At 41.7% G+C, this 12,618-nt stretch overlaps 1 protein-coding gene across 2 annotated transcripts in view; it reads left to right on the forward strand.

The window, feature by feature from the left end:
- Positions 1-900: 900 nt before the first annotated feature.
- PAK1 (p21 (RAC1) activated kinase 1) overlaps positions 901-12,618 on the forward strand; it is an 81,202-nt gene continuing 69,484 nt past the window's right edge. The window contains exon 1 of one of the 2 annotated variants that reach the window (XM_028501505.1): positions 901-1,023. The gene's annotated coding sequence lies outside the window, so the exon portion shown is untranslated. The remainder of the gene's footprint in view (positions 1,024-12,618) is intronic. The other variant, XM_028501506.2, reaches the window with a different exon arrangement.

Genomic DNA, 12,618 nt, shown 5'->3' on the forward strand with positions numbered 1-12,618 from the left:
CTGACTCCTGACATCTCTCTCTCAAGAGCAAGACATAGAGGGGTAGTTGACGAGGTAATTTTACGTCCTACGGAGCATTTGGAAATGTGTGAAGGTGTTTTTTTATTGTTTCAATTATTGGGGGGCACTACTAGCATTTAGGGGGTCTGGGCCAGTGTTGGTAAATATCCTGTATTGTTCTGCTCAGGGCCCTTTACAATGCCTGATTCACAATATGTGTTTAAGAAATACTTATTGTACAAAACCATATTCTTCCTGGAACTCAGTTTTGACATGTGAATTGGTAGTGTGTCTACTTCATAAGGTTGTGGTGAGACGGACATAAGATTTTGTAAAGTACCTGGTACACAACATCACTTAATAAATGGTAGCTGCTGCTGAGCTTTCTTTGCTTAGAAGCAGCTATAAGCATCCACCCGGTGTTTTCCCTAGGGCATTAGAATTAGAACCTGACACCTTTGTTGGAGGCGGTGGTTGGGTGCATTTCTTTCCTTGAAGCCTAATCTGATAGAATGCTAGGTTTGATTTGAGTTGTCCTGGAGTCCAGACCCAACTGGAGAAACTAAGGCACAGGGGAGCTCTGGTTCTCTTCTGGGGCCCACCCAGGAAGCTCTGACAGTCCCTGGAAAGCCTGGATTCACTGAGAAATTACCTCCTGCTGAAGACTAGATTGGGGAGAATAGCTGAGAGGGTGGCAAGGTAGTAGTCTCCCCGCCTTCCCTCAGAGCCTCTTTGCAGAAAGGAGAAGCGCGGTTTTCTCCCGCCTCCTTCCCTCCCTTATTTCCCCGCCCCTTCTGCTTCGCCAACCCTGGAGCAGAGTTTTCGCTGCGCCCTGCGAGGGCGGGAGCGTGCTGCGCCCCGGAGCCAGAGCTGGGGCGGCCGAGCTGCTGGCAGCCCGGCCCCAGCCAAGTAGAGCCACCTGGGTGGAGCCCAGGGTGTTGCGCGGCCGGCCAGGCGTGAGGGAGGTGCGGCTCTGCTACAAAAACCGTAGGCAGAGATGCCGGGGCCATCTCCCGCCACCAGGTAATGCCCACCCTGGGGCGCGCTCAGCTGCGCGGTGCTGGGCGTTGGTGGGGGGGGGGGGACACGTCTCTGCTGGCTTCCGGGGAGTTGTGACGCGGGTCCGGTAGATTTAGGGTCTCTTCCTTTAAGAGACCCTAAGTGAGAGAAGGGGTTTAGGGTGGAGCCCCCAGATGAGCCCACCCAGGCCTAGGCCAGCACTGGAATCAGAGCTCTGGCTAGGGAAGGGTGTGAAGGGGAAGCTGGTTTTGGGGGAACTTGCTCTGCCTCAGGAGCCTTGCCCCTTTGCAAGCACCCTTTTGCTTGGCGGCTAGGGTGATGCTTTCCTCAGCCTTGGATTAGCGGCTGGCCTGCTGGGACCATGAAGGCTTTTCTCTTGGGTGCTGGGGCGGGGCATTGCATTATAAGTGACTTGTTAAGAGGTGGAGTAAACTGAGAGCTGGGAGACCTGGGGTGGGGTGGGGTGGGGGGGGGCTGGTCCTGTTCAGGCAGCCTCTGTGGGGCCTCAGTTTCCTTATCTGTGCAATGAAGGGCTTGACATTTTGTTTGTGCCTCTGGCATTTTCAGCTGTCAAACTGCCTTTTGGACAGGTGAGTTGGTAAAAGCCCTAGAATGGACTGCAGAAATGTCCCCCCTCAACACTGTAGGAGATAGGCAAACTTGGGAAACAGACCTTGGAGGCAAACTTGGAAAACAGACCTTGGTACCCTGTCTTCCAGCCAGTCTTTTGAATGGCATCTTACTGGGCTGCTCAGGACCCAGTGACTTCACAGACGAGACAGAGGTTGAGAATGCTGATTATTTTAGTGTTGAGTGTAGGTATATTGGGTGTAGGGAGATGGGGTTGGGAAGAAGCAGATCAAGGTATATTAATGGTTTTTCTCCAAACTGGCCAGTTGTTCGATACTTGGGCATAAAGCTGCTTTAAACTCGGCTGTCTTCTCTGGAGCTTCCTCCTTACTCTGTCAAGCTAATGACAGACCTTGAGGCTGTGTAATGTCTTAATCACTATAATTCTTTCCTTTTTGATCATCTGAAACCAAGAAACACATGTCAGGCCTGATACTAACCTACCTTGATTATTTTGGACTGCCTTCCTCCCCCGAGTTTTTCTGTGACTCTACCTCCTTATCATCTTCTCCCACTTTTCTTTCTAGTTCCTACTCCTGATCATTTTTCCTGTCCTGCCCCCTACCCACCTTTTCTCCCATCTCCACTTTCTCCCTTCTTACTGCTCTCCTTTCTAATCCTTTCCCCTCCATAGCAAATTTTTCCTGATCACTATCTTATGTACCATCCCCATCCCTGTCCCTTCATATTCACACGAACTACTCTTTAATTTTTATTATGGACTTGACATTGTATATTTATTTGCTTATTTCTTTGCTTCTCTTACTAAGCCATAAAGTCCATGAACACAGGGACTTTGTCCTGTTCAGCTAGATTAGTATTGGTACACTGTAGATGCTAAATAAGTATTTGTGGAATGACTGAATGTGTTTGTGTGTGTGTGTGTGTGTGTGTGTGTGTGTGTGTGTGTGTGTGTGAGAGAGAGAGAGCGAGAGAGAGAGAGAGAGAGAGATTGGAAAATGCTCTTCATGAAAAGTAAGGTTTGCATAATGGAGATAGTGTAGTATAGAGGAGAAAAGGAAGTTAACCACTGAAGCCACCATGCAGAGATGAGAAGTGTTAATTTGGGGCATGTATCATCACAGCAGGTTGTTCCCTGAGGACACACACACACACACAGAGAGAGAGAGAGAGAGAGAGAGAGATTGATTAATTAATGTAGCTGCTGAAGGAGGAGATCATTCCAGATGAGAGGAGGGAGCACAAGCAAAGGAATAGAGGGAGAAGAGAATGAGAGGATGGCTTTTGATGCGAGAAGGGTCACCTCCTTCATTGTAACTGGGTGGTACAGTGCAGGGAAGCATACAGATTTAAGAGTGAGAAGATAGAGTTCTTTTGCAAAGATTTCTGTTCTCTCATTGAAAGTTGGCTCATTGGCTAAGGGAAGGGGTGAATGAGAAGCCCAGTTGATGCTCATTTGAGGCAAGGTAATCATAAGTAGGGAGAGCCTCATAATTTTCAAGCTAAAGCAGTCAACCAGGTAATGTTCTCTAGGATACTCAGCTCTTTCAGTATAGAGACAGTTTGGAGAGAGTCGAGCTCAACTATCCCAAAGCTGGGATTTTGCCAGTTGAATTTTGGAAAGGGAGAGAAGGCAAGGGGGTTGATTGTTCTTGTTTTTGTTTTTTATCAGATTTACCTTGCCTCAAATGAGCATCAACTGGGCCTCTCATTCACCCCCTCCCTTAGCCAATGAGCCGATAGTTTAACTGTTGTTCATACTGTTATGAGCATGGGTGTACAGATAGCTCTTACAGACCCTGCTTTCAATATTTTGGGGTATATACCCCAGAAGTAGAACTGCTGGATCATATGGTAATTCTGTAATATTTTTAATTTTTTGAGGAACTGTTCGCTCTACTGTTTTCCATAGTGGCTGTACCATCTTATATTTCTACCAGTAATTCATAAGGGTTCCAGTTTCTCCACATCCTCACCAACACTTGTTGTTTTCTGGGTTTTTTTGATAGTAACCATCCTAAGGATATAAGGTGGTATCTCGTAGTTTTGGCTTGCATTTCCCTAAATATTAGTGATGTTTAGCATCTTTTTATGTGCTTATTGGCCATTCATGTATCTTCTTTGGAGAAATGCCTATCCAAATCCTTAGCCCATATTTGAATTGGGTTGTTTGGTTTTTTTCTTGTTGAATTTTAGAGGGTTGATGGTTTTTGATGTTTAAGTGATTTTGTTCGACTATGTTAAGGGAACAAAGGAAGTGACGGTAGTGGGGACTAACTGATAGTGGATTGGAGCTCAAAGTAAAGTCTGGGAATTGTAGTGGAAGTTCTTGAACAAGTGAGCTACATGGATAGGAGGTTGTGTTTGGAGTATATATGATTCTCTCTAGATATTGGAGTCAATGAACATTTTGAGGATAAGGTCCAGGGTGTGACCATGGGAGTATTGGTTAACTTGGACTATAGGTCAGCAAATGAAATAGTCAGAGTGTTGAAAGGGTCATCATTGTGGCTGTTGAATCACCTGAGCAGGGTACAGAAGGGTACTGGAAGGGTACAGAAGAACACTGATCTAGGGACCTTTGAGTGGAGTGTCCAGGAAGTAGGTATTAGGAAGCAAGGGAGTGTGATAGCAGCCAGTGGAGGCTACTCAAAGGAATAGAGGTTTTACAAGAGGAAGAAAAAGGAGTGGTTTGGAAATGGCACTGAAAATTAAGGACCACACTGATAGTTTGGGTGTAAGAGAGAAAACAGCCTTCAGTTGAGAGGGCTGCTAGAGAAGTCTCTTTCTCAGGAGATAACCAAATTTCTTTTAAGGCAAAGAGGCAAGGGGAATGAGCCCATGACAAATGGTAAGCTCCAGAGGAAATAGTGGGAGGGATCCAGAGTCAGGAAAGGGTTGAGGAATTTGGTCAGATTAGAGGACATACAGAAAAGGTTGGGTGTGAGAGTTTGGGTGGTCAAGGCTGTCTGAAGTAAATGGACACTGGAAGCTTGATTAAATTAGTCGTGATTCTCTTTTAAAGGAGAGAGGCCAGTCTATTTTCATTCTGTTGTTCCTAATACTTCCAAGACAATATGTTCCTTTGAGGCAGCATGTGGCAGTGTGGAAAATCATAGGATATGTTCAGGCAGATTGGAAGATCATCCATCTAGGAGACAGCAGAATAGATTCCAGTGTTTCTTGGGAGGTTAAACTAGATCACCTAATTGGTTCCTTCAGCTCTCAGATTGTATGAGCCTCAGGTTTTAGTGATTATTTTCTCAGTTCAGGCCATCCGTGGGGAGGGCTGGAGGTTTGAAGCTTAAATTTTAATTTTTCCCTTAACTATTGGGAATAGCTCAACGGGGGATACAGGTCAGGAATTTCCCAAGATGGTAGGAGGAGGATTATAAAGACATTTGGTGCTGGTTTCTGTGAGTCACTCTAGTGACTACCTGCAGGGGTGATAGGGGTGAGGAAGATGTGTAGTATTATTGGTAGGGGGAGGAGAGGGTGAAGGTATAGGGGTCAGCATAAGTTAATTGAATTCTCTGACTCCAAATCTTTCTGCCTTTTCCATTTCACTTTGCTGCCTCTCATACCTCTCCAATTGTAGGAAGTTTTCCATGTATTCTATTTCATTGAGTGATCTTAGCTAAGTTGCATACCCTTATGGGTTTCATGTTAGAACTATGAAATAAAGATTTGGAACTAGCTGATTTTTCAAGATCCTTCCAACTCCTGTGTTTTTCTTCTCCAAACTAGGCTGCCTTTTAGTCAGTGAACTGTTACTAATTACCTAGTTGTGCCAGGTCTGTGCTGGGTGGGACTCGGGGACATAGACATTAATCAGACTTAGTTTTGTCCCTTGACTTGTTCATGGTCTGGTGAGGTTGATATCATGAAATATGGAAGCTGCTGCATAGAATTATGTATAAAATGCTATTAAATTGGGGGCAAGGTAGAAATAGGAGGAGGGTTGTGTGAAGGTTTTGTAGAGGAAGTGAATCAAGCCAGGTCTTGAAGAATGAGTAGGAGTTTTCTTGGCAGACAAGTTGGGACATTTTAGGCAGAGAGAACAAGTGTGGGCAAAGGCAGTAGCCTGAAAGCAGATTGGGTTGGAATGACAAGTTTAGAGATAGAAGAGATGAAACTTCATAGATGAGTGGGGGATGAGAACAGGTGTTTTTTGAACATCTATTTTGTGTCAGGCAGCATGCTAGGGGCTTTTATATATGCTTTTCAGTTCTCATGATAGCTCTGTAAAATAGACAATCCTATCTGTATTTTAAAAAAGAGGAAACTGAGGGTCAAAAATTAAAGTAGCTTTCCTAGCAGCTCAGAAAGAGCTTTCAGTTTTCCTCCCTGCTACCTCAGCAGTTGCTTTCTTGTTGCTAAACCAGTGCGAGTGGCTGGAGGCTGCATAGCGGGAATGTCTTTGACTTGTCAGGAGGACATTCCTCAGCAAATTTAAGACTGTAGAATTCCAGGCTTCTGCCAAAGAAAACCTCCTGGCACAATTTAATTAAAGATCAGATTCTCATAACCAGGTGTCAAGGGCATGCAGTACTCCCCAGTCTTGGATGGAGTGTTGATCATGCCAGTCTTAGCAGCTCTGAGTTGTTGGAACTGAGAAATGTGATTAATACATGAGATAGGTTTTATTTCTTTTTTCCTTCCCCATCTTCATTTAAATAGTGGCCTGAGGTAATATTAAAGGTTATCTAGTCCATTCCTTTGCCTCTAGAGTGAACAGTGAGGTATGGTGTAGTGGAAAGAGAGGTGATTCTGCAGTCACACAGACTTCATTTCAGGTTCCTGCCTCTGCTCTCCACTAGCTGTGTGACCCTGGGTGGCTGGCAGCATCTCTGAGATTTTGCTTCTTCTGATTTGTTCACTCTTTTACCCCCAGCACCTAACACAGTCTGGCAAACAGGTGATGAATAAATATTTACATGAATGAATGAGAAAAATAATACCAACCAAATAGATTTCCAGGTTTTCTTGTAAACTCCATTAATGTTAGTGGTTATTAAAATATCAGCCCCAGGTGATGGCTGAAACCCTATTTGCAAAGACGGTTATTCCAGGAGGTTCAATGGGGATACTCTTAAAAGAAGTTTAGCAACTTTGTTAGGCAATTTAGAGAACTCTCCTAAACTCCAAGTCCCATTGTGTGAGCTCAAGGCACCACAGAGTCATCAGTGCAGATGGATAGCAGCTGGTCCCCTCCTCCAGGCAACACTTCTTTTCTCATTGTCATCCCTCAGCCTTTTTTAATCAACAGCGTCATCTTTTATTTTTAACATGGGACATTCATTGTACAGATCTAGAACTGCTTAGAAAGGACCATTTTTCTGACTACCGCTGTATGTGTTGCAGAAAATGAAAGGTCCTCTGTGATAGCTGTGTCCTACTTTTTCACCTTCATGTTGCGTTTTACCACACTGTACTCTCACACATGTTATTCCTATGGTCTGGGATATATTTGCCGTCATTGTTCTCTGTCAAAATCGTTCATTTTATTGTCTGTTTTCCTTGGTCAAGGTAATATACCAAAGCCTGGGCCTATCCCAGACCAATTAAAATCAGAGTTAAAGCAGTGGTATTCCCCCTCCCCCCACACCGCCCCTGCTTTTTAATTAGGAAAATCTGAAACATACAGCAAAGTTGAAAGAATTTTATAGTGAATACCTGTGTAATCGCCATGTAGATTCTTCTATCATTAACATTTTCATGTTAAATTGCTTTATCACATCCATTATATATTATATATTGACATGTATATTATATCACATCCCTATGTTCATCCATTAATGTATCTTACTTTTTAAAAATGCATTTCAAAGTAAATTGCAGATACTAGTATACTTCCTCTCTTAAGTACTTCATCTGGTGTTTTAAAAAGCTCCTAGGGAATTCTAATAGTCCAGAGTCAAAGACCACTAGTCTGACCTATTTATTCTTTAAGCCCCTACTCTGTTTTTTTTTGGCTGTACTGCGCAGCATGTGGTATCTTAGTTTCCTGACCAGGAATGGAACCCATGCCTGCAGTGGAAGTGTGGAGTCCTAACCACTGGATCACCAGGGCATTCTCCTAAGCCCCTACACTTAACACCACTTCTTCTGTGAAGCCTCACTGATGACCTCAGTTTAATATAGTCTTTCCTTTCTGTTTCTTCTGACATTTTACTCCTTGTACTGTTCTACAGCACTGTTCTCAATCTGCCTGACATTGTGGTTTTCTAGGTCCTGTCTATCTTGCTAACTAGACCGTGAGAACCTCTAGAGTTGGGAACATATTCATTTATATATCTCTATTTCCCTGGTTTCTGGCATAGCACCTTACAAGTAAGTACTTATTAAAAATTATTTATTTGAATTGTACTTGAATGAAGAACCTGCAACTGCAGTAAAAGGTGTACATAACTTTCACATGGCTGATTTGAGGACCAAGAAATTATCTTCTCTGTTGCTTAGCTCGTGGCAGACATTTAGTAAATAACAATCTTAAGTCCAGCCCAAACATGTTTATATATTTCTATATTTGCCATTGGCTAGATTTGACGGATCTAAATGTAAATCAGAAGTAGCATAGTTTAGGTCAGAATAGGTACAGCGAGGTGAGAATTACCTCAAGTATAGTTGGAAAATCCTTTGGCAGAGAGTCAGAAGACTTGAGTTCCAATCCCCACCTTTAAATTTCTGTGTGATCTTTGGCAATCTCTTTCTGCTTTTTGGACCTCCGTATTCCTGTTACGTGAGGGGGTCAGATTAGATGACCTACAAGGTTGCTTCTGGCTTTGATGTTATGTGTATCTTAAAATCTTTGATTATCTTGGCTGTGATTTATACTTGTGGCTGTGGAATCCAGATGTGGTAAAGTAGAAAGAAGTAGTTGTTGGTGAACATACTCCTCTGAATCCCTGACTGGTTTTGTTCAGTATGTAAAGTACCTTGTACATAGTGGCTACTTGAAAAGTGTTTTCTTTCCCTTTTTTCTACGCTAGCACTGTATCTTTATGCTTTTTATAGAAAAAGAAACAGAAATCACTTTCCGTCCTTGGTTGCCTCTTGATCAGTGTCTGTCTAGAGACTGACTGCTCAGGAGGAAACAACAGTTTGCAGCTCATAGGTGAAGAGAGTGCTATTAGGACTATAGCTAGTAAATAACAGAGCCAGGACTTAAACTTGTCTGATTTTAACTCCAGTCATCTTTTTACTATATCGCCCTGCCAATAGCCCTTTTGAAACCTCACAGTGATCCTACATTTATTATAGAGTCATTCAGTTGATTAATAATTAGTACTTCAGTATAATTAGTTGCTTATAAATTATTAGGCTCCCTGAGCCTCTGGGGCATTAAGAACACATGGTCAATCTGTCTTTCTCTGTGTCTGTTATATCAGTTTGTCATCTAGGATAGATAAAGGGGTGCCTTCTGAACTGTCATTCTAAATGTTGGCCTCGGGCTTAGCTTTATTCTGCAGCTTGTCAGAAGGCGTTGGCTTATCCTTCCAAATCTTTGACCTGCAGAGATTGCTAGAAGATTTAATATATATTTGGTCATGTTATTCAAGAGCTGAGTGTATTTCTTGCAAATCAAAACTACAATGAGGTAACATCACACCGGTCAGAATGGCCATCATAAAAAAATCTACAAACAATAAATGCCGGAGAGGGTGTGGAGAAAAGGGAACCTTCCTACACTGTTGGTGGGAATGTAAATAGGTACAGCCACTATGGAGAACAGTATGGAGGTTCCTTAAAAAAACTAAAAATAGAACTACCATACGACCCAGCAATCCTACTCCTGGGCATCCAGAGAACACTGTAATTCAAAAAAAGATACATGCGCCCCAACGTTCATTGCAGCACTATTTACAATAACCTGGACCTGGACGCAACCTAAATGTCCATCAACAGAGGACTGGATAAAGAAGATGTGATACATACATACAATGGAATATTACTGAGCCATTAAACAAAATAATGCCATCTGCAGCAACATGGATGGACCTAGAGATTGTCATACTGAGTGAAGTAAGTCAGACACAGAAAGACAAATATTATATCGCTTATATGTGGAATCTAAAAAAAAGGGTACAAATGAACCTTATTTACAAAACAGAAGTAGAGTCACAGATGTAGACAACAAACTTATGGTTACCAGGGGATAAGGGTAGGGACAGATAAACTGGGAGATTGGGACTGACACATACACACTACCATATGTAAAATAGATAACTAATAAGAACCTGCTGTATAGCATGAGGAACTCTACTCAATACTCTGTAATGGCCTATATGGGAAAAGAATCTAAAAAAAAAGAGTGGATATATGTATATGTATAACTGATTCACTTTGCTATATACCTGAAACTAACACAACATTGTAAATCAATTATACTCCAATAAAAATAAAAATAAAAATAATTTCTTCTTTTTCCTATCAGGATTGAAATTTTGGACTTGTTTTCCTATAAAAAAAACTTTAGAATAGTGTAGGTTTTAAAATGTGCTAATTATTGTGCTAGGTATAGATGGACAAAATGACCTCTGAGTGGATCTATGAAGTGTAAAGAGAGTAAAGACTTGTGGAGAAGCCATAGGAAAGGACTGGATGGAGGGCTGCAGAGAAACTGGAAAGTAGTGTAGAAATATTAAGTCCAAGTAGGTTCAAAGGAAAGGTTCAAGAAGGCACAAACTTGTGTTCTGTGAGTATAGTTAAAGTACTGGCAATGTTTAGCGTTGAGAAAATAGATATTGGGCAGTGGGGGGAGTCTTGAGAGATGATTTCAGGTACATAAAGTTCTGTCTGGGAAGAGGCAATAGACTTTCGCTGAGTAGCCCTCAGCTAATATTTCTATTAGAAATAATAGATGGAAGTAGTGTTTGTTCATTTGTTGTTCTTTTATTTATTTATTCATTTGCTTGTTCATTTGTTCAACAAATCTTTACTGATTACCTGTTCTGTGCCAGGCCTGGTGTTGGGGATTGCGATGACTGAACTTTGTTCTTGAGGAGTTCATAGTCTTAAGTCTGGCAGGGAAGGGAAGTGCAAGGAGAGGCAAATGTGTAAACAAATAATTGCAATTCAGTGTGAGAAGATAAAACAGTATAAGTGAGAGCTCTCTAAATGAGGTCACCAAAGATAGAATAGGCTGACTTGTGAGACTGTAGATTTCCTATCACTGGAGGTTTTCAAGCACAGGCTAGATGACCTGGGCTGGAATGTGGTAGAGTATTCAAACATTGTATTCCAACAACAGATTTTAGGTTTTAATAATTTAGAATTTTTTTTTGAAAGTGGCGATCTACCACCTAGAGTTCTCCAAACACAGTGGAAGAACTGAGAAATGAAGAAAAGCCTTATCAGAAAGGTTGATGAAGCCTTTTCTTGGTGCAATCCTGGGCTGTCATCCTGGAAAGGAATAATATTCAATGAAGCTTTTGGCTGAAGGACCTAAGAGGCAAGGAAGGGCCTGCTTAGGGTATCAGGTGGCTGCAGGGAGTATAATTTTGGAACTGGCAGTCTGGAGTGGGAAGATACTCTTGAGAGCTGGGTCAGTAGAAATTCTCTTTGGGGGAGCTGAGGGACTTGAGTTGGGGCTGGGAGGGAAAGCAAAGACAAATCTGCAAGATGAAACTGGAAGAAATGGATAAAAAGCATATCACCCAGAGAGTTACTCTAGATTAACAAGATTGTCCTTGCTTACTTGATTTCTTTTGTTCAAAAAGAGAAGTAAGGAGCAGTTGGTTTGTCAGAGGTAGGTCAGGATGAATTATATAAACAGATGAAGTTTAATTTTGATCTTAAAAGATGATTAAGATTTTCATCAGTCAGAGGAGGGAGAAATCACTGACAAGAAGCATTGGGGGTGGGGGGGGGTAGGGCAAGAGGAGGGTAAGAGACTACTTGGCAAATTCAGGAGAACAGAGATTTCTGAAGTGTGGTTTGAATGCAAGCTGTGTCCGGGTACAGAGGCTTAGTTTGTGAGGCAGTTCAATATCAGATTGCAAAGGACCTTAAAATTTCGTCTGTACTGAATTCCTTAAAGGCAAGGTATATAACTCTGTCAAACTTTTGAGTAATAGAAATATTTATTGAATCCAGTGTTGAGTTAGATACTATACTAGGCTCTTTTGGATTACAAAGGTGACAAAATCATGCCTGACCTTTGGGTTACATTTTCCTGGCGAAGATAATAATAACATAGTAAAAATAAATGTGATAACCTGGAAATATACCCATTGCCTTTGGAGTGTGGAGGAGGGGACCTTAATTTCTTGAAGGTGAGAACATTTCAAAAGGGCTTCATAGAAGAAATAGCAGTTGAAGGATGAGTGAATTTGAGGATAGGGAAATTGGCATTCTAAGCAGAGGGAACAGCATGTGTAAAGGAATGAAAGTGTGAAAGCTACAGTATACTTGAAGAAGTTGGAGAAGTTGGGTGTGGCTAGAGTGTAGGGGGAATTAGAAGGAGTGGTAGTGGTGGGAAATGAAGCTGCTGTTGGAATGGGTTAAACAATGGGAAGGCCTTCAAAAGCAAGCTAAGGAACTTTAGCTTTTATTCTGGGATGTCACTGAAGGGTTTTAAGTAGAGGTATGAGTGTTTTAAGATCACTGATGGCATGTGGAGAAAGGATTGAGGGAAAAAATGGATGCAAGGGATCATTTAGCGCTGCATTTATTAGAAAATGTTAAAGACTCCTATAGATTTTGTCCATAGCATTTAAGTAATTAACTTCTAAAGCAGTAGTATTCAATTCTGGCATGCACTGGGATCACTAAGTTTCAAAATTATAAATTTTGGGCTTAACCCAGCCATACTAAATCAGAATTTATGAGGGTCATACAAGGACATCTATACTTCTGAAAAGTTTTGGTGATTATTACACTGTTTGTTTTTTTTAATGATTAGAAACTTAAGTCTAAAAAGCACTGTTGTGTTTGACTCTAAGGAGCTTACATTCTAAATAGTCATGGTTAAAGATATAATTTCCAGTGTAGCATGAAGAATAA

The sequence above is a fragment of the Physeter macrocephalus genome, chromosome 16 (assembly GCF_002837175.3).
Source record: "Physeter macrocephalus isolate SW-GA chromosome 16, ASM283717v5, whole genome shotgun sequence".
NCBI lineage: Eukaryota > Metazoa > Chordata > Mammalia > Artiodactyla > Physeteridae > Physeter > Physeter macrocephalus.